General features: G+C 45.7%; 1 long non-coding RNA gene across 1 annotated transcript in view; it reads left to right on the forward strand.

Annotated features, from left to right (window-relative positions):
- The first annotated feature begins 4,320 nt into the window (after positions 1-4,320).
- Positions 4,321-27,403, forward strand: part of LOC130679600 (uncharacterized) — a 70,154-nt gene continuing 47,071 nt past the window's right edge. The window contains exons 1-2 of the long non-coding RNA XR_008992613.1: positions 4,321-4,742; positions 5,800-5,961. This is a non-coding gene — a long non-coding RNA (uncharacterized LOC130679600). The remainder of the gene's footprint in view (positions 4,743-5,799; positions 5,962-27,403) is intronic.

Below are 27,403 nucleotides of genomic sequence, written 5' to 3' on the forward strand. Positions count from 1 at the left end.
CTGGGGCTGGACTATACATTGCTGGGGGTGGCGGTGGGGGAGGCGCAGAGAGACTGGTATCCTCAAGGAGAGTACAGAGAGATGTTAATGCAATGTGGTGAGTGACAGGTGGGGATGGCACTGGATTTTATGAGAACGCTTGGAGGCTGGGGCTTCTGGAAGGCTTCCAAGAAGAGATGGTGCTGGAGTTGGCTCTTAAAGAGTAAGGATCAGACCAAAGAAAACAAAATAGGAAACAAAAACCGCCAACAAGTCCTAGTGAGAGGAAAAGTATAAACAAAGCCATGGATGTGTAAAACAAGGTGTGTGCATGCATGCCTGTGTATGACAGGCTAAGAGTGAAGACAGGATGAGTCCTGTAGATGTCAGAACTGCCGAAACATTTCAGGCAGAAGAGGGACATGGTCAGATTGTGTTCCCTGGGGAGCTGGCTGAAGAGGGACATGGTCAGATTGTGTTCCCTGGGGAGCTGGCTGTGCACCGGGGGTCTGACGGGCTTTCTGGAGACTCCCTGATCTCCATACATGTGCTGGAGGAGGCAGTTTTAGAGGGGCTGCTTCTTGGGTTTGCAGAACATACTTTGCTGGCACCCCAGTATCTCCTGTGCCGAGAAGAGGGATTTCCCACTCAGTAGCTGAGTTTTCACATTCATTTTCTTTTGAGGTTTAGAATTCTCTGCTCCTGAGCATGCTGTGGACTGTCAGGGAGCTGTGGCACAGTTGGAGGAATGGTGTGTGTGTGTGTGTGTGCACGTGTGTGTGTGCACACATGCATGCATATGATTGTCTGCAAGTGTGAACTTGGTATTAACCAATAAATACCTGAGTTATTTATTCTCTCCCCTCTGGTCCAGCACTGATTACATTATGTTCATAATATTTTACTATCTCCTCTACTTGCCAGTGGGCAGAGACCATCTTCATCATCTCAAAGGAAATCCCTGGATATAATAGCTGTCCAATGAATGTGGAACAGATGAGCAAATGGAAAAACAAGGGGTTGTGTGCTCCGCTCTGGCCCTGGCCTGAGACAGGCCGGTGACACAGAGGAAAGCAGTACAGCCTGCCCTGTGGCATGCCAGGAGTTATGCCTAGGCCATTATGTGGTCTTAAGTGAGGGCAGGGCCTTTGGTTAGTGTATAAACTGTTTGAGGGAGACTGCTTTGAAAACTTGGGTCACCCAAAGGGGTCAGGCATCAAGTATCAAGCAGCCCCAGGGTGCATCCCTGGTTGTCCTTGTCAGCTGGGCCTTGGATGGGGTTACTAGGCTTCCCGACTGCTAGACTTTACAGAAAAATCTCAGGGGTCGGGGTGGGACAGGCTCCTCTCCTTGCATGCATGGAGCCCCATCTGTGTGCCACCACAGGCACTGGCTGTTGGTGAATCCCAAAAGACTGCTGAAGCAGGTTATGGTACGAAGAAGGTATGTATGCATCTTGCGCATTTTGTTTTAATTTGGAATATGTGAATGTGCCCTTGCCAATCCTCTGATGAAGGGACCAAGCTCATTCTTTGACTACAGGTCTGCTAATTAGAGTTTCCCTTCCCCTTTCCTGCAGGCACATGCCTGTAATGCATTGGCTAAGAAGTCTAGTGTGGGTTTCTTTCAAGTGGAGCAAGACCTTCAGACCCAGGCAAAATGACCTAAGTGCAGAATTCTAGATTTTTATGATTATGCTAGCCCCTCTCTCCCTATGCTCTGAACCCTAGTTCTTATTAGTGGTCTCATTTAGCAACATTTAAATGCCATGCCTGATCAAGTTCTCCCACAGAGTTCCATATGCTCCGCTTGGCATCACCAATTTCCTTTTCACACTAACAATTTATAAGAGTGTAAGTGTTCATAATCTCGAATTGAGTTGAATAATCAACAGTATTGAGTACAATTGACAACAGTTGCTGGGTAGAGACAATTCACTGCTGGGAGAGGGGACCTGGGGGTCCTGGGAGCAGTCCAGTGGTTACTGGTACTCAGTGGGCAGTGGGCCCTATCTGTGGAGGATGTAAATAGCACTGCCCATGTCTTCTTGTCCAAGGGACTTCAGCACTGGCAGCCTCTGCTGTCCTCCAGGCTGTCAGCTGTCATGACGCGGGCTGCAGTCACTGCTCTCTGATCTCCCTTTTATCTGGTGCAGACTCTGGGCCTTCACAGGAAACACTCGTAATCCCTTTTCTTCTTCCCGGCCCCCTCCAGGCTCCTCCCCGGGGCTTTGTACCTTCCACCTGCATGCCCACAGCTCTCCTGGTTTCCCATAAGTCACATAGATACGGAATGAATTCCCAGCTCTATCACTTAATGGGGTGTAGCCCTGACCAACGTGCTGACTTCTTCCAGCCTATCACGATGGATTGTAATGCAATTAAATGACATCAGGTAAATGTGGTATATATAATAATAACTACCATTGTGGAATGCTTGTTGTTGTGAACCAGGCAGGGTTTTACATAGATTGCTTCATTTCATTTTGGCAAACCCAGTGAGCTGGGTGCTACTGACCCCAGTTTACAGCAGAGGAAACGGAGACTCAGGGAGCTTACACCCGAGTTAAGTCAGCAAGCGTGGTCAGCTGGCTCCAGCACCTACCCTCCTAATCGTCAGGAAATGCTACCCTCTATGTTAACATCCCTATCACATGGTAGATGCACCATAAATGATGCAACTTCTACTCTCAAATCCTTACCTCTGAGCCTGGGATGGCAGGGACAAGTCTTTATATGTATGACAACATAATGCCAAGTGCAGTGTGGCAGAGATGGTTGCATGTCTACTAAAGATGCGTCCTCTCCTTCCAGGGGCTTGAGCTGTTACAGGGTGGCGTCTGCTCAGCCAGGAGCCACACTTCCCAGCACTTCTTCATCCAGCCGTGGCTGTGTGGCGGAGTCTTAGTACTCACATGCCTGGCTCCCCAAAGCCTCCCTTGGGACCGTCTCCCCCTACCCAGTTCTCTCCTTTTCCTTCTCTGCCTGGACGTCAATGATCAGGGCCACACATTGACTAGCAAGGCCCCTCCATCGACCTGAGTCCCTAGATGACCACGCAGTGCGGAGACCCCATCCCACCTGCCAAATAGAATTGAAGAGAAAAAGAACAAAGCCCCTGGGATGTTGAGGTTTATCTGTTACAGCAGCTAGCACTTTCTTGACTCAAACACACACTGGGGACCTCCTTGAACTTTTTGGAAGAGCTCACCCACAAACCGCCTTGTAATTATCTCCATGGCTGTGGATAAAGTGTGAAGGTTCCTGTGGCCAGGATTCTCACCTGGCCCTGGTTGGCTGGCTCACTACACGTATGTGGGCGATATGTTGTTATTGACTCTATATGAAGAGCTCTGCCCAGTGCTCTGGGCGACATGGTGGCAGGGCTGCAAGGCTGCAGGAGAGCAGAGCAGAGGCTGGAGTGGTGGCAGCGCTGAGGACAGAGGCCCAGAGAATGGCCGTGCGGACAGAGGGCCCAGAGGCAGAGACTGGCTTGCTGTGTGCAGACTTGCTCTTTTAGTGATTGACCTTCCACTGTGGAAATAAAGTTGGGTATAACCCTTTGTGGATAAAATGAAAGTTCCTGTGGCCAGGATTCTCACCTGGCCCTGGTTGACTAGCTCACTGCACACCTGTGGGCAATACATGGCTGTTGACTCTATATAAAGAGCTCTACCCAGTGCTCTGGGCAGGACACGGTGGCAGGGCTGCAAGGCTGCAGGAGAGCAGAGCAGAGGCTGGAGTGGTGGCAGTGCCGAGGACAGAGGCCCAGAGGACGGCTGTGCAGGGCGACTGTGCAGAGAGGCCCTGAGGACAGCCGTGCGGACAGAGGGGCCCATAGGCAGAGACCGGCTTGCTTCATGCAGACTTGCTATGAGTGAATGGGATTTTAGTGACTGACCTGCCACCTGGAAATAAAGTTGGGTATAACCCTTTCACCCCAAGATGTTTTGCTGTCAATTTCTTTGGTCACACTGAATCCATAGCGAACTTGCCCGGGGCTTGCAAGACAATTGGTGACAGTCGGCAGGGATCATTGGTGACCAAGGATAAAGAACAGGCTGCCCTCATGGAAGGAGTGTTTCAGCAGCTGCACCTGTGGACGGGGAGACATTCGAGTGTCCCCTGCGGACGTGTACTGGGAAGGGGTGGAGGACCGGGGTCCACCCCAAGAGAAAGCTGACTGAACTGGCATCACGACGAAGTGCTGTGGCCCGAGAGGAAGCAGCACGAGCAGGAGCAGCGGCCCTAGAAGGAGCAGCACGCAGGCTGCCAGGTGCCGCGGGGCCGGGGAAGGATGCAGTGGAGCCGCCGGCCCCAGGAACGGAGGAGCGGAGGTCTGACGAGCAGGTGCAGGTGGAGGCCCTGCCAGTGCCGGAGGCAGCGGCCCCTCCGCGGTGGAGACCCCACCTGGTTGGAAGCTGGTGGAGAGCCCGAAGGACTCGGCAACCGCGGGTTCCCCCAGGAGAGGTGCAGCCCTTCCTTAGGTCGTGGAGCGCCCCACGCTCTGCTTCTACCCTCAGGCTCAAGCACAAAAGGAAATACGGTCTGCTTCTCGAAGGAGGAATTTAAAGGGCCCGGTGAGGGTCACGAGGACCCAGATGTGGGTTGGTTTGAAAAGGCAGGAGCAGACAGACAGAAAGAAATTGAAACTGTGGCAGCAACTGGGACCGGAGCGGCGGTTCCGGCTGCTGAGGACGAAGCAGAGGGTAGAGATACAGGCCTGTGTGTCTGCAAGACTTTCCGCAGGAGAGGCTGGAGAAGGTGGGTACTGTAGGGCCCACCCGTGGTCCTGTTGGGTAACTCCTTTGAGCAGAACTGGTTTGACTACAGCCAGGATGACCACTCGTTGGCAATGGATCTCCTCAGGCTTGAGGGTTATTATAATTTGTTGTGATTTTTGTTATTTGTATATTGTTGTAGCTTCTGTTGTTATTAGGGGACTTGGTTATAATGCTCCAGCTTTCTTGCACAGGGACCATTACAGAGGATTGAGGGCACATAGAGTGAGAGGAGAGAATCCTGGAGGGGTGGAGTGTGGATAAAGTGAAGGTTCCTGTGGCCAGGATTCTCACCTGGCCCTGGTTGGCTAGCTCACTGCACACCTGTGGGCAATACATTGCTATTGACTCTATATAAAGAGTTCCTCCCAGTGCTCTGGGCGACAGGGTGGCAGGGCTGCAAGGCTGCAGGAGAGCAGAGCAGAGGCTGGAATGGTGGTAGCACTGAGGACAGAGGCCCAGAGGATGGCTGTGTGGACAGAGGGGCCCAGAGGCAGAGATCTGCTTGCTGCCTGCAGACTCGCTCTGAGTGAATGGGATTCTAGTGACTGACCTGCCACCGTGGAAATAAAGTTGGGTATAAACCCTTTCACCCCAAGAACATTCTACTGTCATTTCTTTGGTCACATTGAATCCATAGTCAGCTTGCCTGGGGCTGAGACCCACTGGCAAGACAATGCTCATCACATTTTTGGTGTAGTAGAAGGTGATCTCATGTGCATGTTGTTAGACCCATATCCCTAATTTATAGAAGCAGAAATAGGAAATAAAACTACATTTACCACAACAGGATATAGTAAAAGAAGGTGCTCTGGGGTCAGGAAGAACTCAGCTCACATCCCAGCCCTGCCACTTCCCAGCTGTATTATCTTAAACAAATTAATTAATTCCTTTCTTCTCAGCTTCTTAGAGGTCCTAAAGAGGCACAATAATATGTACTTTGGAGGGTCGTGGTCGGGACTGAATGAAAGCCACAGTGCCTGGCATGCAGTGAGCAATCCTCTAATGGCATTTTGTTTGTAATTCATTCATTCGGTAAGGTTCCATGAAAACCTACGGGTGCCCCAAGCTATTTGAGGAGAAGATATGGAGCATCCCTCGGAGACCCTTTACGTAGGAGTGTACCTGACACACGTGAAAGTGGTTGTGTGCCGTTGCCAGGTGGCATGGGATACATGCTGGAAAAGGCGGATACACTCAGGGTAAGCTGGCCTTGGTCCACGGGGGGCTTCTCCGAGGAGGATGTTGGGGGGAGGCACGTGGTTGGGCGAGCGCGTGCTGCAGCCGAGCTGAGGAGGCCATGTGCTCTGCACTGCCTGCACCCAGCAGGGGCCAGGGAGAGTGTCCCTGGATCAGCCGGCTCTGTTCTCTGTTCCTGCTGCCCTTTGCAGGACAGGGGCCTAACTTTGTTATGGTGCCTGTGTAGGGGTTTGGCAGCATTCAGTGGGCAGCCAGCTCTTCCTCTGCCAGAATGTAGAGCATGGCCTCTGTGTCTGCCTTTGTGGAGGCTCAAGAACAATGCTGTTGCTCAGTCCTGGGCAGAGCTCCAGTCTGCTATCACTCCCACTGCATCATTATGAGACAGGCTCCACCTCGGGGACCCCTACGCAACTGGTGTTGCCAGCCAGGTGGCTCCTCCAGGAACGGGCTGATGGTGGCGTCTCATGCCAGCCGGAGGGCAGCTGTGAAGAGGTCCCTTGTTGGCGACACAGGCCAGCATACTCCTTCTCCTTGGGGCTCCAGGTTCCCAGGTGGCTCTTTTGTTGCCACAGATCCCTTGTGTTCAGTGTTTTCCAGGTGAGTTAATCCTACCGTTGTTGTCACTGTGGTGTACAGGCAGGCACACTGTGCAGTTATGCCATCTATTCTGCATTATTGATGTGCAGCTCCCCAGCCAGAGACCATGATTTGTTATTCCCCTATTGCAATGTGTTGCGCACACATGTGTTGAACCCTTGATCCCAGGGCCAGGATGGTTAGCTGGCATTTGGGGCTCCCTGCTGGGTCTGGCTTGGACTGTTGGAAGGCCATGTGGTGAGCAGAGGGGGCCAGCCTCCTGGGGACAGCAGGAGCTTCTTCAGCCTAACTAGGAAGGGACTTGATCCCTAGCTTTCCCACTCAGGCCTGTCCGCCTGGACAGACTCCTTGCTGCCCTCACGGACCCAGTCATGGTCTCCCTCAGCCCCAAAGGCCTTCAGTATCTGTGCTTCTGTGGGCTTAGGAACATACAGGTACCATGCCCTCTTCTGAGGAATCTGCTGTGTGCCAGGCTCATCACATGCTGCTGCATTTGTTCATCACACACCTCCAGCATTGGTCTTATGATTCTCATTTTACACATGAGGGAGTTGAGGCTTAGATAGATTTAGTAACTTGCTAAACAATTGTGGGGATGAGATTTGAACCCCAGTGTGCTTTGGCTTCGAAGCCAATGCCTTCTCATCATAAAGAAACAAGCCTCATTTCATCAAAAATACAGGGAGATGGGCATTTGAAAAAAACTAGATGCTGAAGAAAAGAGGAATTTAAGGAGGGTTTTATGCATTGGCTACCAGTGAATGGGGAGACAAAGACCCTCAGGTGGCAGGGCCCATGGGACCCTGAGGCCATAGCATGTGTGTGAGCAGCTAGAGCCTTCAGGGAAGCCTGACTGGGCTGTTCCCAGCCTTCATACCCAGGCGGCTGTGTGGGAGGCCCCAGACCCTTGTTCACAACTATGGCTCCTGTACTCTGTGGGACTCTCCATGGCAGATACAATGACGCACTGGGGCAGAGGTGGACCCCACTGTCTGGACTGTGTGTCCTTGAGTACGCATGGTGTCTGGGAGTACATGGAGGTTTCTGGCTTTTGGAAGGCCCGTGGGCGGTGGAGGGCCCAGAACAAGTCTCATTGCATGCACGTCCCTGTATCCTGCTCTCCATGTGCCCCCAGTTACCATCCTAATCCAGGTGAAACCAAGGTAAAGTGACAATCAAAGACAGAAGATAGGCCTCAGATGGAAACGTGTGTGAGAGGGTCTGCTCCTGCTTGGGGGTGTGGTGGGGTATGGGGCTCTCCTGGGCTGGCAGCTGGAACCTCTTGTGGAAGATTTATTGTTTGTGCAGGTTGTGGGCATATTCTTAGACCCACTCCTCCTCCCCACTGCTGTATTAATCATGTTTTACAGTTTCTGTATTATTCATGGTTCAGAATCTTGGGTGGGGGTGCTTGATGGCAGTGAGGAGATGGCCTGCCCAGGGCTAGCTGATTCCTAGAGAGAGATCCAGAGACTCTGGAACACAGACCTCATATACAAACCACCCAGTCCTGCCTCTCTGCCCTCAACCACCTGCTTTATAGAGCTCTCCCCCACCAAGCCCTGCCCGAATCACCCGGGGCCCTGGTGACAGACAACTGGAGGCCCGCCCTTCAGCCCAAAGCCCGCCCACATTATTCAGACTAGCCAATCCTAGGCAGCTTCCCCTGGCCTTACCCACGGAATACCCAGCACTGACTGTGGCTATGCATCTCCCTCCTCCTTTTCTGCCTCTTGACTGGCCCTGGTGCTTGACCATGTGGCCCTGCATGCCATACTGAGCCTCTATTTCTAGAGGAACTGTGGGTAACGATCAAATCATTCCATGGCATTAGCTTCTCCCTGTCATCTCAGACACATCCATACATTAAAATCCTGCAGGTACATTTTCATACAACTGCCCACAGGGAAGGTCCTGTTCTGTGATCCCCAGGGAAGTCCTGCCTGGGCCCTTGATGGTGCTTGTCGCACCTGGAGATGGCCAACTGTGACTGTGACTGTGGGCTGAGGGCACGTTTTCTAAGTAGGGGATGGGATGATGGTTCTTAAAGCTTTTAAGTTAAGTCATGTTTGCACACTCAGTTCTGCATGTATTATCCAAGAGGCTTGGGGTCACCCGCACAGGACCTCTCAGAGTAGGAATGGAGGTTACTGGGAGCCTCCTTGGGTGAAGAAAAAGCGGGGAGAGTAACTCAGAGCATGTGGGAGTCAAGGGGAGAAACAGTGTTTTCCAATCTGGGCCCAGGGAAGCAGAGGCCTCGCCCAGTACCTCAGTTTCCTCATCTGTTAAATGGGTCTTGGAGCATAGGGCTCTTCTTTGTCACAGGATTTGAGCACCGCTGACTTTGAGAGTTGATGTGGAGGCTCTCGGAATTGATCAGAAAGGCATGGAACATGGTTCTGCCCAGCACAGGCAACTGATGACAGGGACATTTGGGGAGGGTCAGGGACAGCTTCGGGGTTTGGGGGGTGGCAGGAATCTCCCAGTCAAGTTGAGGGATGATCCAGTTTTGCAGCAGTTCCGTGGCTTGTCCCGATTATCCACAGACCAGGCCAATCTGATTAAAGTAAAACTATTCCCCTGTGGCATCATTTCCGAAGACAGGATGAGGAAAATTAAAAATTGCAGTAATGATAATAATGATAAACCCAATATAAACAAGAGAAAAAGCTGAGGTGGTTTATGGACGCTCCAGGCTACTTCCAGGCCCGGATGGGCCCTGGTTGCTGGCTGACCCCGAGTCAAGGGAGGGCTGCAGGTGAGGAAGAGGCAGAGGGACTGTCTCTGGCCTCTGTGGGGGCTCAGGTCTCTGCCCTTGTCTCCTGGCTCTGCTGGGGAGTCTGGGGACTTCCCAGGTTGGAGCACGGTGCGAGGGCTGGCCTGGCTGCGTGGGTGGGGGGCTCAAAGGGCACTGGGGCATGTTGGGTGCAAACACCCAGCATGGCCCCGGCCTGGCCACTGCAGTTCTGTGGTGCCAAGATGCCTACCCATCTGCACCCAAAAGAAGGAACAGGCACTCAGCCACTTATTTATAACAGTGGGGAACATGAGATGCTTCCTTCAGGTCCAGAAAAGAACAATTCTTCCCTCCTTCTGTCCCTTCCTCCCTTTGAGACTCCTAGTAATGCAGCCCAGTCCTAGGTTTTTGGTGCGCGATGCTGAATGAAGCCCGCATATGCCCTTGAGGAGTTTTCTCAGGTATCTGAGTCTGTTGAGAATTATGAAAACCAATGACCTGCAGAGAAGAATGAAGCTTCCCTCTATCTGATTGGAAGCATCCCACTGTCTTATGAAAGCTCAAGGCTTCCCGCCAGTTCCTGCTCCTGCCTTAAGTTCTGGGGAGGACAGAGCAACAGGCAGCACCAAAGCCTTGGGGTCGCCAGTGGCTCAGGTCTTCCTGGCCGTGTGAGCACAGAGAAGGGGAACTTGACACTCCGGGCTTCCTGGAAGAGGTGCCCTTGAGCTGAGTCCCCCGCGTGAGGTCCCTGTGGCCCCCCACGGAGAGCAGTGCCTGTGTTGCGGGCGTCAGGCTGGAGTCAGGGCCTGCGGCAGCCCGTGCCTCTGTGTGTACTGGCCACTGTTGCTTCCCAGGGCAGGTCGCATCCTTGGGCTTCCCCAAGTTCTTGTTTCTAGTTCAAGTCCTTCCCTGTGCGTCACAGTGGGTGAATAATTACCTGCTTCCTGGATAATACAGCATATGATTGACGTTTATCACTTCATCATCACAGGGCAGACTCCGGGGACCAGGGAGTGGGGGGCAGAATAACCAGCCCAAGTGGCCCCATAGCACGGGGTCCCCTGGTGGCTGTAACACCCCAGACCCACATGTGGGAATTACACTCATCTTCCCTGCCGGCTCCTCCTGCAGCTGTCTATCATTCCCCTGCCCAGGGGAAGAGGTCCCTGGTAGAGGAAGCCTGCACGGTTTGGCTCTCTCTCCCCTCATCCTGATGGCCCCGCTGGGTCAGTTGCCAACAACAGTTAGTACTTACGGTCTCCTTTGGGTAGCGGGTGCTGTGTTCTCCCTCCTCACGAATCTCGCTAACGCCAGTGCACTGCAATTCCCTGCACAGGCATCCGATCGACCCCCGGGGCGGGGAGAATAATGAGCCCCCAGAGACGTCCATGTCCTAATTTCCAGAACCTGTGACTTTATTGGTTACATGGCAAGGTGGGGTTAGAGCTGCGGAAGGACTGAAGGTTGCTATTCAACTGAGATGGTCCTGATTTTCTGGATGGGCCTAACGCAATCTTAGGGGGCCTTTAATGGTGGAAGAGGAAGGCAGAAGAGGCAGAGGCAGAGAGACACTGAAGCTGGAAGGGGCCAGGAGCCAGGGATGCAGGTGCCTCTTGGAGCTGAGGCGAGGAATGGGTTCACCCAGAGCCTCCAGAAGGAGGCTTGATGGCCACACCTTGACTTCAGTCGAGGGAGAGTTTCAGACGTCTGCCCTCTGGAACTGTGAGATGATAAATGGGTGCTGTTTTTATTTATTTATTTATTTTTTATTTATTTTATTTTATTTTATTTTACTTATTTATTTTACCATTGGAAGCCTGTCCTTTTTTTTTTTTTTTTTGTGAGGTGAGGGCATCTCTCATATTTATTGATCAAATGGTTGTTAACGACAATAAAATTCTGTATAGGGGAGTCAATGCTCAATGCACAATCATTAATCCACCCCAAGCCTAATTTTCGTCAGTCTCCAATCTTCTGAGGCATAACAAACAAGTTCTTACATGAGAACAAATTCTTACATAATGAATAAGTTACATAGTGAACCGTACAAGGGCAGTCATCACAGAAACTTTCGGTTTTGCTCATGCATTATGAACTATAAACAGTCGGTTCAAATATGAATACTCATTTGGTTTTTATACTTGATTTATATGTGGATACCACATTTCTCTCTTTATTATTATTATTTTTAATAAAATGCTGAAGTGAGGGGCGGAAGATGGCGGCGTGAGTAGAGCAGCGGAAATCTCCTCCCAAAACAACATATATATATATGAAAATATAACAAAGAAAACCCTTCCTAGAATAAAGACCAGAGGACACAGGACAATATCCAGACCACATCCGCACCTGAGAGAACCCAGCGCCTCGCGAAGGGGGTAAGATACAAGCCCCGGCCCCGCGGGAGCCGAGCGCCCCTCCCCCCAGCTCCCGGCGGGAGAAGAGCAGGCAGAGCGGGAGGGAGACGGAGCCCAGGACTGCCGAACACCCAGCCCCAGCCATCCGAGCCAGAGTGCAGGGCGCTCAATACTAGGAAAACAGGGCAGCAAGAACAGTGAGCAGGCACTGGAGGCTGGGCGACAGAGGACATAAGAAAAGCGCGCGACCATTTTTTTTTGCTTTTTTGCTGTTTTGGCGAGCGCTTTTTGGAAGTCTTAAAGGGATAGGGACCCCAATACTAGGGAAACAGGGCAGAAAGACCGGTGAGCAGAGGCCTGAGGCTGGCACCGGAGAATAAAGAAAAACGAACGACCACCTTTTTTTTTTTTTTTTTAATTAAAAACTTTTTTTTTTTTTTTTTTAAACTTTTTTTTTCTTTTTTTTTTTGGTGGGCGTTGTTTTGTTTTGGCGGGTGCTTTTTGGAAGTCAAAGGGGCAGGGCGGGACACTTAGTCCAGAGACAGGGAATCTGGGGATCTCTGGGCACCCTAACCCCTGGGCTGCAGGGAGCAGGGAGGCCCCTTACGGAGATAAATAGCCTCCCAGCAGCTCCTGCTCCAACGCGACTCCACCATTTTGGAGTAGCTGCCCGAGCCAGGCCACGCCCACAGCAACAGCGGAGATTAACTCCATAGCAGCCGGGCAGGAAGCAGAAGCCCTCTCTGCGCGCAGCTGCGCAGCACAAGCCACTAGAGGTTGCTGTTCTCCCAGGAGAGGAGGGCCAGAAACCAACAAGAAGGGAAGTCCTTCCAGCCGTCACTCGTCCCAGCTCTGCAGACTATTCCTATCACCATGAAAAGGCAAAGCTACAGGCCGACAAAGATCACAGAGACAACACCAGAGAAGGAGACAGACCTAACCAGTCTTCCTGACAAAGAATTCAAAATAAGAATCATAAACATGCTGACAGAGATGCAGAGAAATACGCAAGAGAAATGGGATGAAGTCCGGAAGGAGATCACAGATGCCAGAAAGGAGATCGCAGAAATGAAACAAACTGGACGGGTTTATAAGCAGAATGGATAGAATGCAAGAGGCCATTGATGGAATTGAAATCAGAGAACAGGAACGCATAGAAGCTGACATAGAGAGAGACAAAAGGATCTCCAGGAATGAAACAATATTAAGAGAACTGTGTGACCAATCCAAAAGGAACAATATCCGTATTATAGGGGTCCCAGAAGAAGAAGAGAGAGGAAAAGAGATGGAAAGTATCTTAGAAGAAATAATTGCTGAAAACTTCCCCACACTGGGGGAGGAATTAATCGAACAGACCACGGGAATACACAGAACCCCCAACAGAAAGGATCCAAGAAGGGAAACACCAAGACACATAATAATTAAAATGGCAAAGATCAAGGACAAGGAAAGAGGGTTAAAGGCAGCTAGAGAGAAAAAGGTCACCTATAAAGGGAAACCCATCAGGCTAACGTCAGATTTCTCAACAGAAACCCTACAGGCCAGAAGAGAATGGCATGATATATTTAATACAATGAAACAGAAGGGCCTTGAACCAAGGATACTGTATCCAGCACGACTATCATTCAAATATGACGGTGGGATTAAACAATTCCCAGACAAACAAAAGCTGAGGGAATTTGCTTTCCACAAACCACCTCTACAGAACATCTTACAGGGACTGCTCTAGATGGGAGCACTCCTAGAAAGAGCACAGCACAAAACACCCAACATATGAAGAATCGAGGAGGAGGAACAAGAAGGGAGAGAAGAAAAGAATCTCCAGACAGTGTATATAACAGCTCAATAAACGAGCTAAGTTAGGCAGTAAGATACTAAAGAGGCTAACCTTGAACCTTTGGTAACCACGAATTTAAAGCCTGCAATGGCAATAAGTACATATCTTTCAATAGTCACCCTAAATGTTAATGGGTTGAATGCACCAATCAAAAGACACAGAGTAACAGAATGGATAAAAAAGCAAGACCCATCTATATGCTGCTTACAAGAAACTCACCTCAAACCCAAAGACATGTACAGACTAAAAGTCAAGGGATGGAAAAACATATTTCAAGCAAACAACAGTGAGAAGAAAGCAGGGGTTGCAGTACTAATATCAGACAAAATAGACTTCAAAACAAAGAAAGTAACAAGAGATAAAGAAGGACACTACATAATGATAAAGGGCTCAGTCCAACAAGAGGATATAACCATTCTAAATATATATGCACCCAAAACAGGAGCACCAGCATATGTGAAACAAATACTAACAGAACTAAAGGGGGATATAGACTGCAATGCATTCATTCTAGGAGACTTCAACACACCACTCACCCCAAAGGATAGATCCACTGGGCAGAAAATAAGTAAGGACACGGAAGCACTGAACAACACAGTAGAGCAGATGGACCTAATAGACATCTATAGAACTCTACATCCAAAAGCAGCGGGATATACATTCTTCTCAAGTGCACATGGAACATTCTCCAGAATAGACCACATACTAGGCCACAAAAAGAGCCTCAGAAAATTCCAAAAGATTGAAATCCTACCAACCAACTTTTCAGACCACAAAGGCATAAAACTAGAAATAAACTGTACAAAGAAAGCAAAGAGGCTCACAAACACATGGAGGCTTAACAACACGCTCCTAAATAATCAATAGATCAATGACCAAATCAAAATGGAGATTCAGCAATATATGGAAACAAATGACAACAACAACACTAAGCCCCAACTTCTGTGGGACACAGCAAAAGCAGTCTTAAGAGGAAAGTATATAGCAATCCAAGCATATTTAAAAAAGGAAGAGCAATCCCAAATGAATGGTCTGATGTCACAATTATCGAAATTGGAAAAAGAAGAACAGATGAGGCCTAAGGTCAGCAGAAGGAGGGACATAATAAAGATCAGAGAAGAAATAAATAAAATTGAGAAGAATAAAACAATAGCAAAAATCAATGAAACCAAGAGCTGGTTCTTCGAGAAAATAAACAAAATAGATAAGCCTCTAGCCAGACTTATTAAGAAGAAAAGAGAGTCAACACAAATCAACAGTATCAGAAACGAGAAAGGAAAAATCACTACGGACCCCACGGAAATGCAAAGAATTATTGGAGAATACTATGAAAACCTATATGCTAACAAGCTGGGAAACCTAGGAGAAATGGACAACTTCCTAGAAAAATATAACCTTCCAAGATTGACCCAGGAAGAAACAGAAAATCTAAACAGACCAATTACCAGCAACGAAATTGAAGCGGTAATCAAAAAACTACCAAAGAACAAAACCCCCTGGCCAGATGGATTTACCTCGGAATTTTATCAGACATACAGGGAAGACATAATACCCATTCTCCTTAAAGTTTTCCAAAAAATAGAGGAGGAGGGGATACTCCCAAACTCATTCTATGAAGCTAACATCACCCTAATACCAAAACCAGGCAAAGACCTCACCAAAAAAGAAAACTACAGACCAATATCCCTGATGAACGTAGATGCAAAAATACTCAACAAAATATTAGCAAACCGAATTCAAAAATACATCAAAAGGATCATACACCATGACCAAGTGGGATTCATCCCAGGGATGCAAGGATGGTACAACATTCGAAAGTCCATCAACATCATCCACCACATCAACAAAAAGAAAGACAAAAACCACATGATCATCTCCATAGATGCTGAAAAAGCATTTGACAAAGTTCAACATCCATTCATGTTAAAAACTCTCAGCAAAATGGGAATAGAGGGCAAGTACCTCAACATAATAAAGGCCATCTATGATAAACCCACAGCCAACATTATATTGAACAGCGAGAAGCTGAAAGCATTTCCTCTGAGATCGGGAACTACACAGGGATGCCCACTCTCTCCACTGTTATTTAACATAGTACTGGAGGTCCTAGCCATGGCAATCAGACAAAATAAAGAAATACAAGGAATCCAGATTGGTAAAGAAGAAGTTAAACTGTCACTATTTGCAGATGACATGATACTGTACATAAAAAACCCTAAAGACTCCACCCCAAAACTACTAGAACTGATATCGGAATACAGCAAAGTTGCAGGATACAAAATCAACACACAGAAATCTGTGGCTTTCCTATACACTAACAATGAACCAACAGAAAGAGAAATCAGGAAAACAACTCCATTCACAATTGCATCAAAAAATAAAATACCTAGGAATAAACCTTACCAAAGAAGTGAAAGACTTATACTCTGAAAACTACAAGTCACTCTTAAGAGAAATTAAAGGGGACACTAACAGATGGAAACTCATCCCATGCTCGTGGCTAGGAAGAATTAATATCGTTAAAATGGCCATCCTGCCCAAAGCAATATACAGATTTGATGCAATCCCTATGAAACTACCAGCAACATTCTTCAATGAACTGGAACAAATAATTCAAAAATTCATATGGAAACACCAAAGACCCCGAATAGCCAAAGCAATCCTGAGAAAGAAGAATAAAGTAGGGGGGATCTCACTCCCCAACTTCAAGCTCTACTATAAAGCCATAGTAATCTAGACAATTTGGTACTGGCACAAGAGCAGAGCGACAGACCAATGGAACAGACTAGAGAATCCAGACATTAACCCAGACATATATGGTCAATTAATATTTGATAAAGGAGCCATGGACATACAATGGCGAAATGACAGTCTCTTCAACAGGTGGTGCTGGCAAAACTGGACAGCCACATGTAGGAGAATGAAACTGGACCATTGTCTAACCCCATATACAAAAGTAAACTCAAAATGGATCAAAGACCTGAATGTAAGCCATGAAACCATTAAACTCTTGGAAGAAAACATAGGCGAAAACCTCTTAGACATAAACATGAGTGACCTCCTCTTGAACATATCTCCCCGGGCAAGGAAAACAACAGCAAAAATGAGTAAGTGGGACTATATTAAGCTGAAAAGCTTCTGTACAGCAAAAGACACCATCAATAGAACAAGAAGGATCCCTACAGTATGGGAGAATATATTTGAAAATGACACATCCGATAAAGGCTTGACGTCCAGAATATATAAGGAGCTCACACGCCTCAACAAACAAAAAACAAATAACCCAATTAAAAAATGGGCAGAGGAACTGAACAGACAGTTCTCCAAAAAAGAAATACAGATAATACAGATGGCCAACAGACACATGAAAAGATGCTCCATGTCGCTAATTATCAGAGAAATGCAAATTAAAACTACAATGAGGTATCACCTCACACCAGTAAGGATGGCTGCCATCCAAAAGACAAACAACAACAAATGTTGGCGAGGCTGTGGAAAAGAGGAACCCTCCTACACCGCTGGTGGGAATGTAAGTTAGTTCAACCATTGTGGAAAGCAGTATGGAGGTACATCAAAATGCTCAAAACAGACTTACCATTTGACCCAGGAATTGCACTCCTAGGAATTTACCCTAAGAATGCAGCAATCAAGTATGAGAATGATCAGTGCACCCCTATGTTTATCGCAGCACTATTTACAATAGCCAAGAATTGGAAGCAACCTAAATGTCCATCAATAGATGAATGGATAAAGAAGATGTGGTACATATACACAATGGAATACTACTCAGCCATAAGAAAAGGGCAAATCCAATCATTTGCAGCAACATGGATGGAGCTGGAGGGTATTATGCTCAGTGAAACAAGCCAAGCGGAGAAAGAGAAATACCAAATGATTTCACTTCTCTGTGGAATATAAGAACAAAGGAAAAACTGAAGGAACAAAACAGCAGCAGAATCACAGAACTCAAGAATGGACTAACAGGTACCAAAGGGAAAGGGACTGGGGAGGATGGGTGGGTAGGGAGGGATAAGGGGGGGAGAAGTAGGGGGGTATTAAGATTAACATGCATGGAGGGGTAGGAGAAAAGGGAGGGCTGTACAACACAGAGAAGGCAAGTAGTGATTCTACAACATTTTGCTATGCTGATGGACAGTGACTGTAAAGGGGTTTATAGGGGAGACCTGGTATAGGGGAGAGCCTAGTAAACATAATATTCGTCATGTAGGTGTAGATTAGTGATACCAAAAACAAAGGAAAAAAAAAAAAGGCAGTTCCTGTGTGGTAACCTCCAACGAGTTCTACACAAGGGTATAAAGGGCATATAAAAGTGTAGGCAAAGGGTCTGTTTGTGTTTATACAGAGGATCAAAGCCTAATTGGGCTACCCAGAAAATGAACTAAGATACGATATGAAAAAGAACTTCCAACATCTGCACTCTCTGGAAGACTCATGCCAGAAGATGATCATCAAAAAACCCCAACAAAGATCCACGCACTGCTACAGCTGTAGATGCACTCATCCCACCAGTTCCTGGACTTGCCATGGGAATGAGGAAGGAGTTATCTAAGCTGGCCTGTGCATACAGTAAAACAACAAATTTGACTGGATCTATACTGTTGGAACTCAACCAAGAATTTGGAGAAGTGCAAATTGTAGCGCTCCAAAATCTTACAACTACAGACTATTTACTGTTAAAAGAACATATGGCATGTGAACATTCCCCAGGAATGGGTTGTTTTAATTTGTCTGATTTCTCTCAGACTGTTCAAGTTCAGTTGGACAATATCCACCATATCATAGATAAGTTTTCATAAATGCCTAAGGTGCCTAACTGGTTTTCTTGGTTTCACTGGTGATGGCTGGTAATTACAGATATGCTTTGGTTATGTAACTATACTCCTATTATGTTAATGTGTGTGCGCAATTTAAGTAGTAGCTTAAAACTTATATATGCTGAAGTTACTCTACAAGAAGATAGGTCAAAGAAATAATCAATCTTCCCAAGTTTTCTTCCGCCTGCTACTTCTATAGCTTTTCTTCTTCCTTCCTAATTACAACCCTTAAATAGAATTCGTGCCTCATATCAAATTTACCGAGTATCATAATTCTTCCAAGTGGTAAAGATACCTCAAGACAAATGCTGGGCATAGAAGCTACAGGGCATAAATATGCAAAGAAGTAAAAAGCTAACCTTTTCAAACAATAAGGCTTCCCTCTCACTTACCAACTTCACATTTCCCTGTATGGCCCCGGAAGATGACTGGTTAGCCAGAGACGGGTAAGATTCCTCAAGGGAGGAACAACCTAAGACAGGCACAGTCGCAGGGGGGCCATCAGGTGAGAAATTGGGGATCAACAGAGGTGAGGCTTAGAACCTCACCCCCCCTGTTCTGAGAGAAATCTTCTGCATATGTGGATGTTTTATTGCCCTTGTCTAGCTTGGATTAACACATAGTCTACAGGCACACACCTGATCATCTACATGTGCTCTCTTACAGCACTAAACTATGTTTTCTACCTTTATCTTGTATCTACCTACCACTTCAGCATTTTATTACAAATAATAATAATAAAGAGAGAAATGTGGTATCCACATATAAATCAAGTATAAAAACCAAATGAGTATTCATATTTGAACTGACTGTTTATAGTTCATAATGCATGAGCAAAACCGAAAGTTTCTGTGATGACTGCCCTTGTACTGTTCACTATGTAACTTATTCATTATGTAAGAATCTGTTCTCCATGTAAGAACTTGTTTGTTATGCCTCAGAAGATTGGAGACTGACGAAAATTAGGCTTGGGGTGGATTAATGATTGTGCATTGAGCATTGACTCCCCTATACAGAATATTATTGTCCTTAACAACCATTTGATCAATAAATATGAGAGATGCCCTCACAAAAAAAAAAAAAAAAAAAAAAGGACAGACTTCCAATGGTAAAATAAATAAGTAACCGGGATGTAATGTATAGCATAAGGAATATAGTCAAGATATTGTAACAGCTTGGTAGGGTGATAGCTGGAACCAAGAATTATGTATATAAATGTTCTACCACTGTGTTGTACACTTGAAACTAATGTAATGTAATACTGTGCGTCAACTACCCTTCAATAAAAAATAATTATTTAAAAAAATAAAAAATAAAATAAAATGCTGAAGTGGTAGGTAGATACAAGATAAAGGTAGAAAACATAGTTTAGTGTTGTAAGAGAGCAAATGTAGATGATCAGGTGTGTGCCTGTAGACTATGTGTTAATCCAAGCTAGACAAGGGCAATAAAACATCCACGTATGCAGAAGATTTCTCTCAGAACAGGGGGGGTGAGGTTCTAAGCCTCACCTCTGTTGATCCCCAATTTCTCACCTGATGGCCCCCCTGCGACTGTGCCTGTCTTAGGTTGTTCCTCCCTTGAGGAATCTTACCCGTCTCTGGCTAACCAGTCATCTTCCGGGGCCATACAGGGAAATGTGAAGTTGGTAAGTGAGAGGGAAGCCTTATTGTTTGAAAAGGTTAGCTTTTTACTTCTTTGCATATTTATGCCCTGTAGCTTCTATGCCCAGCATTTGTCTTGAGGTATCTTTACCACTTGGAAGAATTATGATACTCGGTAAATTTGATATGAGGCACGAATTCTATTTAAGGGTTGTAATTAGGAAGGAAGAAGAAAAGCTATAGAAGTAGCAGGCGGAAGAAAACATGGGAAGATTGATTATTTCTTTGACATATCTTCTTGTAGAGTAACTTCAGCATGTATAGGTTTTAAGCTACTACTTATATTGCGCACACACATTAACATAATAGGAGTATAGTTACATAACCAAATCATACCTGTAATTACCAGCCATCTCCAGTGAAACCAAGAAAACCAGTTAGGCACCTTAGGCATTTATGAAAACTTATCTATGATATGGTGGATATTGTCCAACTGAACTTGAACAGTCTGAGAGAAATTAGACAAATTAAAACAACCCATTCCTGGGGAATGTTCACATCCCTTATGTTCTTTTAACAGTAAATAGTCTGTAGTTGTAAGATTTTGGAGCGCTACAATTTGCAATTCTCCTAATTCTTGGTTGAGTTCCAACAGTATAGATCCAGTCAAATTTGTTGTTTTACTGTATGCACAGGCCAGCTTAGATATCTCCTTCTTCATTCCCATGGCAAGTCCAGGAACTGGTGGGATGAGTGCATCTACACCTGTAGCAGCGCCTGGATCTTTGTTGGGGTTTTTTGATGATCATCTTCTGGCATGAGTCTTCCAGAGAGTGCTGATGTTGGAAGTTCTTTTTCATATCATATCTTAGTTCATTTTCCGGGTAGCCCAATTAGGCTTTGATCCTCTGTATAAACACAAACAGACCCTTTGCCTACACTTTTATATGCCCTTTATATCATTGTGTAGAACTCATTGGAGGTCACCACACAGGAACTGCCCTTTTTTTTTTGTTTTGTTTTGCTTTGTTTTTGGTATCACTAATCTACACTTACATGACGAATATTATGTTTACTAGGCTCTCCCCTATACCAGGTCTCCCCTATAAACCCCTTTACAGTCACTGTCCATCAGCATAGCAAAATGTTGTAGAATCACTACTTGCCTTCTCTGTGTTGTACAGCCCTCCCTTTTCTCCTACCCCTCCATGCATGTTAATCTTAATACCCCCCTACTTCTCCCCCCCTTTATCCCTCCCTACCCACCCATCCTCCCCAGTCCCTTTCCCTTTGGTACCTGTTAGTCCATTCTTGAGTTCTGTGATTCTGCTGCTGTTTTGTTCCTTCAGTTTTTCCTTTGTTCTTATATTCCACAGAGAAGTGAAATCATTTGGTATTTCTCTTTCTCCGCTTGGCTTGTTTCACTGAGCATAATACCCTCCAGCTCCATCCATGTTGCTGCAAATGATTGGATTTGCCCTTTTCTTATGGCTGAGTAGTATTCCATTGTGTATATGTACCACATCTTCTTTATCCATTCATCTATTGATGGACATTTAGGTTGCTTCCAATTCTTGGCTATTGTAAATAGTGCTGCGATAAACATAGGGGTGCACTGATCATTCTCATACTCGATTGCTGCATTCTTAGGGTAAATTCCTAGGAGTGCAATTCCTGGGTCAAATGGTAAGTCTGTTTTGAGCATTTTGATGTACCTCCATACTGCTTTCCACAATGGTTGAACTAACTTACATTCCCACCAGCGGTGTAGGAGGGTTCCTCTTTCTCCACAGCCTCGCCAACATTTGTTGTTGTTTGTCTTTTGGATGGCAGCCATCCTTACTGGTGTGAGGTGATACCTCATTGTAGTTTTAATTTGCATTTCTCTGATAATTAGCGACATGGAGCATCTTTTCATGTGTCTGTTGGCCATCTGTATTATCTGTATTTCTTTTTTGGAGAACTGTCTGTTCAGTTCCTCTGCCCATTTTTTAATTGGGTTATTTGTTTTTTGTTTGTTGAGGCGTGTGAGCTCCTTATATATTCTGGACGTCAAGCCTTTATCGGATGTGTCATTTTCAAATACATTCTCCCGTAATGTAGGGATCCTTCTTGTTCTATTGATGGTGTCTTTTGCTGTACAGAAGCTTTTCAGCTTAATATAGTCCCACTTACTCATTTTTGCTGTTGTTTTCCTTGCCCGGGGAGATATGTTCAAGAAGAGGTCACTCATGTTTATGTCTAAGAGGTTTTTGCCTATGTTTTCTTCCAAGAGTTTAATGGTTTCATGGCTTACATTCAGGTCTTTGATCCATTTTGAGTTTACTTTTGTATATGGGGTTAGACAATGGTGCAGTTTCATTCTCCTACATGTAGCTGTCCAGTTTTGCCAGCACCACCTGTTGAAGAGACTGTCATTTCGCCATTGTATGTCCATGGCTCCTTTATCAAATATTAATTGACCATATATGTCTGGGTTAATGTCTGGATTCTCTAGTCTGTTCCATTGGTCTGTGCCTCTGCTCTTGTGCCAGTACCAAATTGTCTTGTTTACTATAGCTTTATAGTAGAGCTTGAAGTTGGGGAGTGAGATCCCCCCTACTTTATTCTTCTTTCTCAGGATTGCTTTGGCTATTCGGGGTCTTTGGTGTTTCCATATGAATTTTTGAATTATTTGTTCCAGTTCATTGAAGAATGTTGCTGGTAGTTTCATAGGGATTGCATCAAATCTGTATATTGCTTTGGGCAGGATGGCCATTTTAACGATATTAATTCTTCCTAGCCACGAGCATGGGATGAGTTTCCATCTGTTAGTGTCCCCTTTAATTTCTCTTAAGAGTGACTTGTAGTTTTCAGAGTATAAGTCTTTCACTTCTTTGGTAAGGTTTATTCCTAGGTATTTTATTTTTTTTGTTGCAATTGTGAATGGAGTTGTTTTCCTGATTTCTCTTTCTGTTGGTTCATTGTTAGTGTATAGGAAAGCCACAGATTTCTGTGTGTTGATTTTGTATCCTGCAACTTTGCTGTATTCCGATATCAGTTCTAGTAGTTTTGGGGTGGAGTCTTTAGGGTTTTTTATGTACAGTATCATGTCATCTGCAAATAGTGACAGTTTAACTTCTTCTTTACCTATCTGGATTCCTTGTATTTCTTTGTTTTGTCTGATTGCCGTGGTTAGGACCTCCAGTACTATGTTAAATAACAGTGGAGAGAGTGGGCATCCCTGTCTAGTTCCCGATCTCAGAGGAAATGCTTTCAGCTTCTCGCTGTTCAATATAATGTTGGCTGTGGGTTTATCATAGATGGCCTTTATTATGTTGAGGTACTTGCCCTCTATTCCCATTTTGCTGAGAGTTTTTATCATGAATGGATGTTGAACTTTGTCAAATGCTTTTTCAGCATCTATGGAGATGATCATGTGGTTTTTGTCTTTCTTTTTGTTGATGTGGTGGATGATGTTGATGAACTTTCGAATGTTGTACCATCCTTGCATCCCTGGGATGAATCCCACTTGGTCATGGTGTATGATCCTTTTGATGTAGTTTTGAATTCGGTTTGCTAATATTTTGTTGAGTATTTTTGCATCTACGTTCATCAGGGATATTGGTCTGTAGTTTTCTTTTTTGGTTGGGTCTTTGCCTGGTTTTGGTATTAGGGTGATGTTAGCTTCATAGAATGAGTTTGGGAGTATCCCCTCCTCCTCTATTTTTTGGAAAACTTTAAGGAGAATGGGTATTATGTCTTCCCTGTATGTCTGATAAAATTCCGAGGTAAATCCATCTGGCCAGGGGGTTTTGTTCTTTGGTAGTTTTTTGATTGCCGCTTCAATTTCGTTGCTGGTAATTGGTCTGTTTAGATTTTCTGTTTCTTTCTGGGTCAATCTTGGAAGGTTGTATTTTTCTAGGAAGTTGTCCATTTCTCCTAGGTTTCCCAGCTTGTTAGCATATAGGTTTTCATAGTATTCTCTAATAATTCTTTGTATTTCTGTGGGGTCCATCATGATTTTTCCTTTCTCGTTTCTGATACTGTTGATTTGTGTTGACTCTCTTTTCTTCTTAATAAGTCTGGCTAGAGGCTTATCTATTTTGTTTATTTTCTCGAAGAACCAGCTCTTGGTTTCATTGATTTTTGCTATTGTTTTATTCTTCTCAATTTTATTTATTTCTTCTCTGATCTTTATTATGTCCCTCCTTCTGCTGACCTTAGGCCTCATCTGTTCTTCTTTTTCCAATTTCGATAATTGTGACATCAGACCATTCATTTGGGATTGCTCTTCCTTTTTTAAATATGCTTGGATTGCTATATACTTTCCTCTTAAGACTGCTTTTGCTGTGTCCCACAGAAGTTGGGGCTTAGTGTTGTTGTTGTCATTTGTTTCCATATATTGCTGAATCTCCATTTTGATTTGGTCATTGATCTATTGATTATTTAGGAGCGTGTTGTTAAGCCTCCATGTGTTTGTGAGCCTCTTTGCTTTCTTTGTACAGTTTATTTCTAATTTTATGCCTTTGTGGTCTGAAAAGTTGGTTGGTAGGATTTCAATCTTTTGGAATTTTCTGAGGCTCTTTTTGTGGCCTAGTATGTGGTCTATTCTGGAGAATGTTCCATGTGCACTTGAGAAGAATGTATATCCCGCTGCTTTTGGATGTAGAGTTCTATAGATGTCTATTAGGTCCATCTGCTCTACTGTGTTGTTCAGTGCTTCCGTGTCCTTACTTATTTTCTGCCCAGTGGATCTATCCTTTGGGGTGAGTGGTGTGTTGAAGTCTCCTAGAATGAATGCATTGCAGTCTATATCCCCCTTTAGTTCCGTTAGTATTTGTTTCACATATGCTGGTGCTCCTGTTTTGGGTGCATATATATTTAGAATGGTTATATCTTCTTGTTGGACTGAGCCCTTTATCATTATGTAGTGTCCTTCTTTATCTCTTGTTACTTTCTTTGTTTTGAAGTCTATTTTGTCTGATATTAGTACTGCAACCCCTGCTTTCTTCTCACTGTTGTTTGCTTGAAATGTTTTTCCATCCCTTGACTTTAATCTGAACATGTCTTTGGGTTTGAGGTGAGTTTCTTGTAAGCAGCATATAGATGGGTCTTGCTTTTTTATCCATTCTGTTACTCTGTGTCTTTTGATTGGTGCATTCAACCCGTTAACATTTAGGGTGACTATTGAAAGATATGTACTTATTGCCATTGCAGGCTTTAAATTCGTGGTTACCAAAGGTTCAAGGTTAGCCTCTTTAGTACCTTACTGCCTAACTTAGCTCGCTTATTGAGCTGTTATATACACTGTCTGGAGATTCTTTTCTTCTCTCCCTTCTTGTTCCTCCTCCTCGATTCTTCATATGTTGGGTGTTTTGTGCTGTGCTCTTTCTAGGAGTGCTCCCATCTAGAGCAGTCCCTGTAAGATGTTCTGTAGAGGTGGTTTGTGGAAAGCAAATTCCCTCAGCTTTTGTTTGTCTGGGAATTGTTTAATCCCACCATCATATTTGAATGATAGTCGTGCTGGATACACTATCCTTGGTTCAAGGCCCTTCTGTTTCATTGTATTAAATATATCATGCCATTCTCTTCTGGCCTGTAGGGTTTCTGTTGAGAAATCTGATCTTAGCCTGATGGGTTTCCCTTTATAGGTGACCTTTTTCTCTCTAGCTGCCTTTAACCCTTTTTCCTTGTCCTTGATCTTTGCCATTTTAATTATTATGTGTCTTGGTGTTGCCCTTCTTGGATCCTTTCTGTTGGGGGTTCTGTGTATTCCCGTGGTCTTTTCGATTACTTCCTCCCCCAGTGTGGGGAAGTTTTCAGCAATTATTTCTTCTAAGATACTTTCCATCTCTTTTCCTCTCTCTTCTTCTTCTGGGACCCCTATAATACGGATATTGTTCCTTTTGGATTGGTCACACAGTTCTCTTAATATTGTTTCATTCCTGGAGATCCTTTTGTCTCTCTCTATGTCAGCTTCTATGCGTTCCTGTTCTCTGATTTCAATTCCATCAATGGCCTCTTGCATTCTATCCATTCTGCTTATAAACCCTTCCAGAGTTTGTTTCATTTCTGCGATCTCCTTTCTGGCATCTGTGATCTCCCTCCGGACTTCATCCCATTTCTCTTGCGTATTTCTCTGCATCTCTGTCAGCATGTTTATGATTCTTATTTTGAATTCTTTGTCAGGGAGACTGGTTAGGTCTGTCTCCTTCTCTGGTGTTGTCTCTGTGATCTTTGTCTGCCTGTAGCTTTGCCTTTTCATGGTGATAGGAATAGTCTGCAGAACTGGGACGAGTGACGGCTGGAAGGACTTCCTTTCTTGTTGGCTTGTGGCCCTCCTCTCCTGGGAGAACAGCGGCCTCTAGTGGCTTGTCCTGCGCAGCTGCGCGCAGACAGGGCTTCTGCTTCCTGCCCGGCTGCTATGGAGTTAATCTCCGCTGTTGCTGTGGGCGTGGCCTGGCTCGGGCAGCTACTCCAAAATGGTGGAGTCGCGTTGGAGCAGGAGCTGCCGGGAGGCTATTTATCTCCGTAAGGGGCCTCCCTGCTCCCTGCAGCCCAGGGGTTAGGGTGCCCAGAGATCCCGGATTCCCTACCTCTGGATTAAGTGGCCCGCCCTGCCCCTTTAAGACTTCCAAAAAGCACCCGCCAAAACAAAACGACCACCAAAAAAAAAAAAAAAAAAAAATTTTTTTTAATTAAAAAAAAAAAAGGTGGTTGCTCGTTTTTCTTTATTCTCCTGCGCCAGCCTCAGGCATCTGCTCACCGGTCTTGCTGCCCTGTTTCCCTATTATTGGGGTCCCTATCCCTTTAAGACTTCCAAAAAGCGCTCACCAAAACAGCAAAAAAGCAAAAAAAAAAAAATAATGGTCGCTTGGTTTTCTTATGTCCTCTGTCGCCCAGCCTCCAGTGCCCGCTCACTGTTCTTGCTGCCCTGTTTTCCCAGTATCGAGGGCCCTGCACTCTGGCCCGGATGGCGGGGGCTGGGTGCTCGGCAGTCCTGGGCTCCGTCTCCCTCCCGCTCTGCCTGCTCTTCTCCCGCCGGGAGCTGGGGGGAGGGGCGCTCGGGTCCCGCGGGGCCGGGGCTTGTATCTTACCCCCTTCGCGAGGCGCTGGGTTCTCTCAGGTGCGGATGTGGTCTGGATATTGTCCTGTGTCCTCTGGTCTTTATTCTAGGAAGGGTTGTCTTTGTTATATTTTCATAGATATATGTTGTTTTGGGAGGAGATTTCTGCTGCTCTTCTCACGCCGCAATCTTCCGCCCCTCCCCCAATGGGTGCTGTTTTAAGCAGTATGTTTGTGAGAGTTTGTTACAGTGGCTGTAAGGAACTCCCAGCCCCCACAGTCTCCAGGTCAGGACACCACTGCCTCTATCTTCAGGTGTGGCCTCCACCTGTCCCCCAGGCCCACACTTTATCTTTCTGAAACAAAGACTATCCCCTCTTGGCCCCAAACTGTCACTGCCATTCACCAGCAGACCTATGAGGCCACCAGC

The sequence above is a fragment of the Manis pentadactyla genome, chromosome 1 (genome assembly GCF_030020395.1).
Source record: "Manis pentadactyla isolate mManPen7 chromosome 1, mManPen7.hap1, whole genome shotgun sequence".
Lineage (NCBI taxonomy): Eukaryota > Metazoa > Chordata > Mammalia > Pholidota > Manidae > Manis > Manis pentadactyla.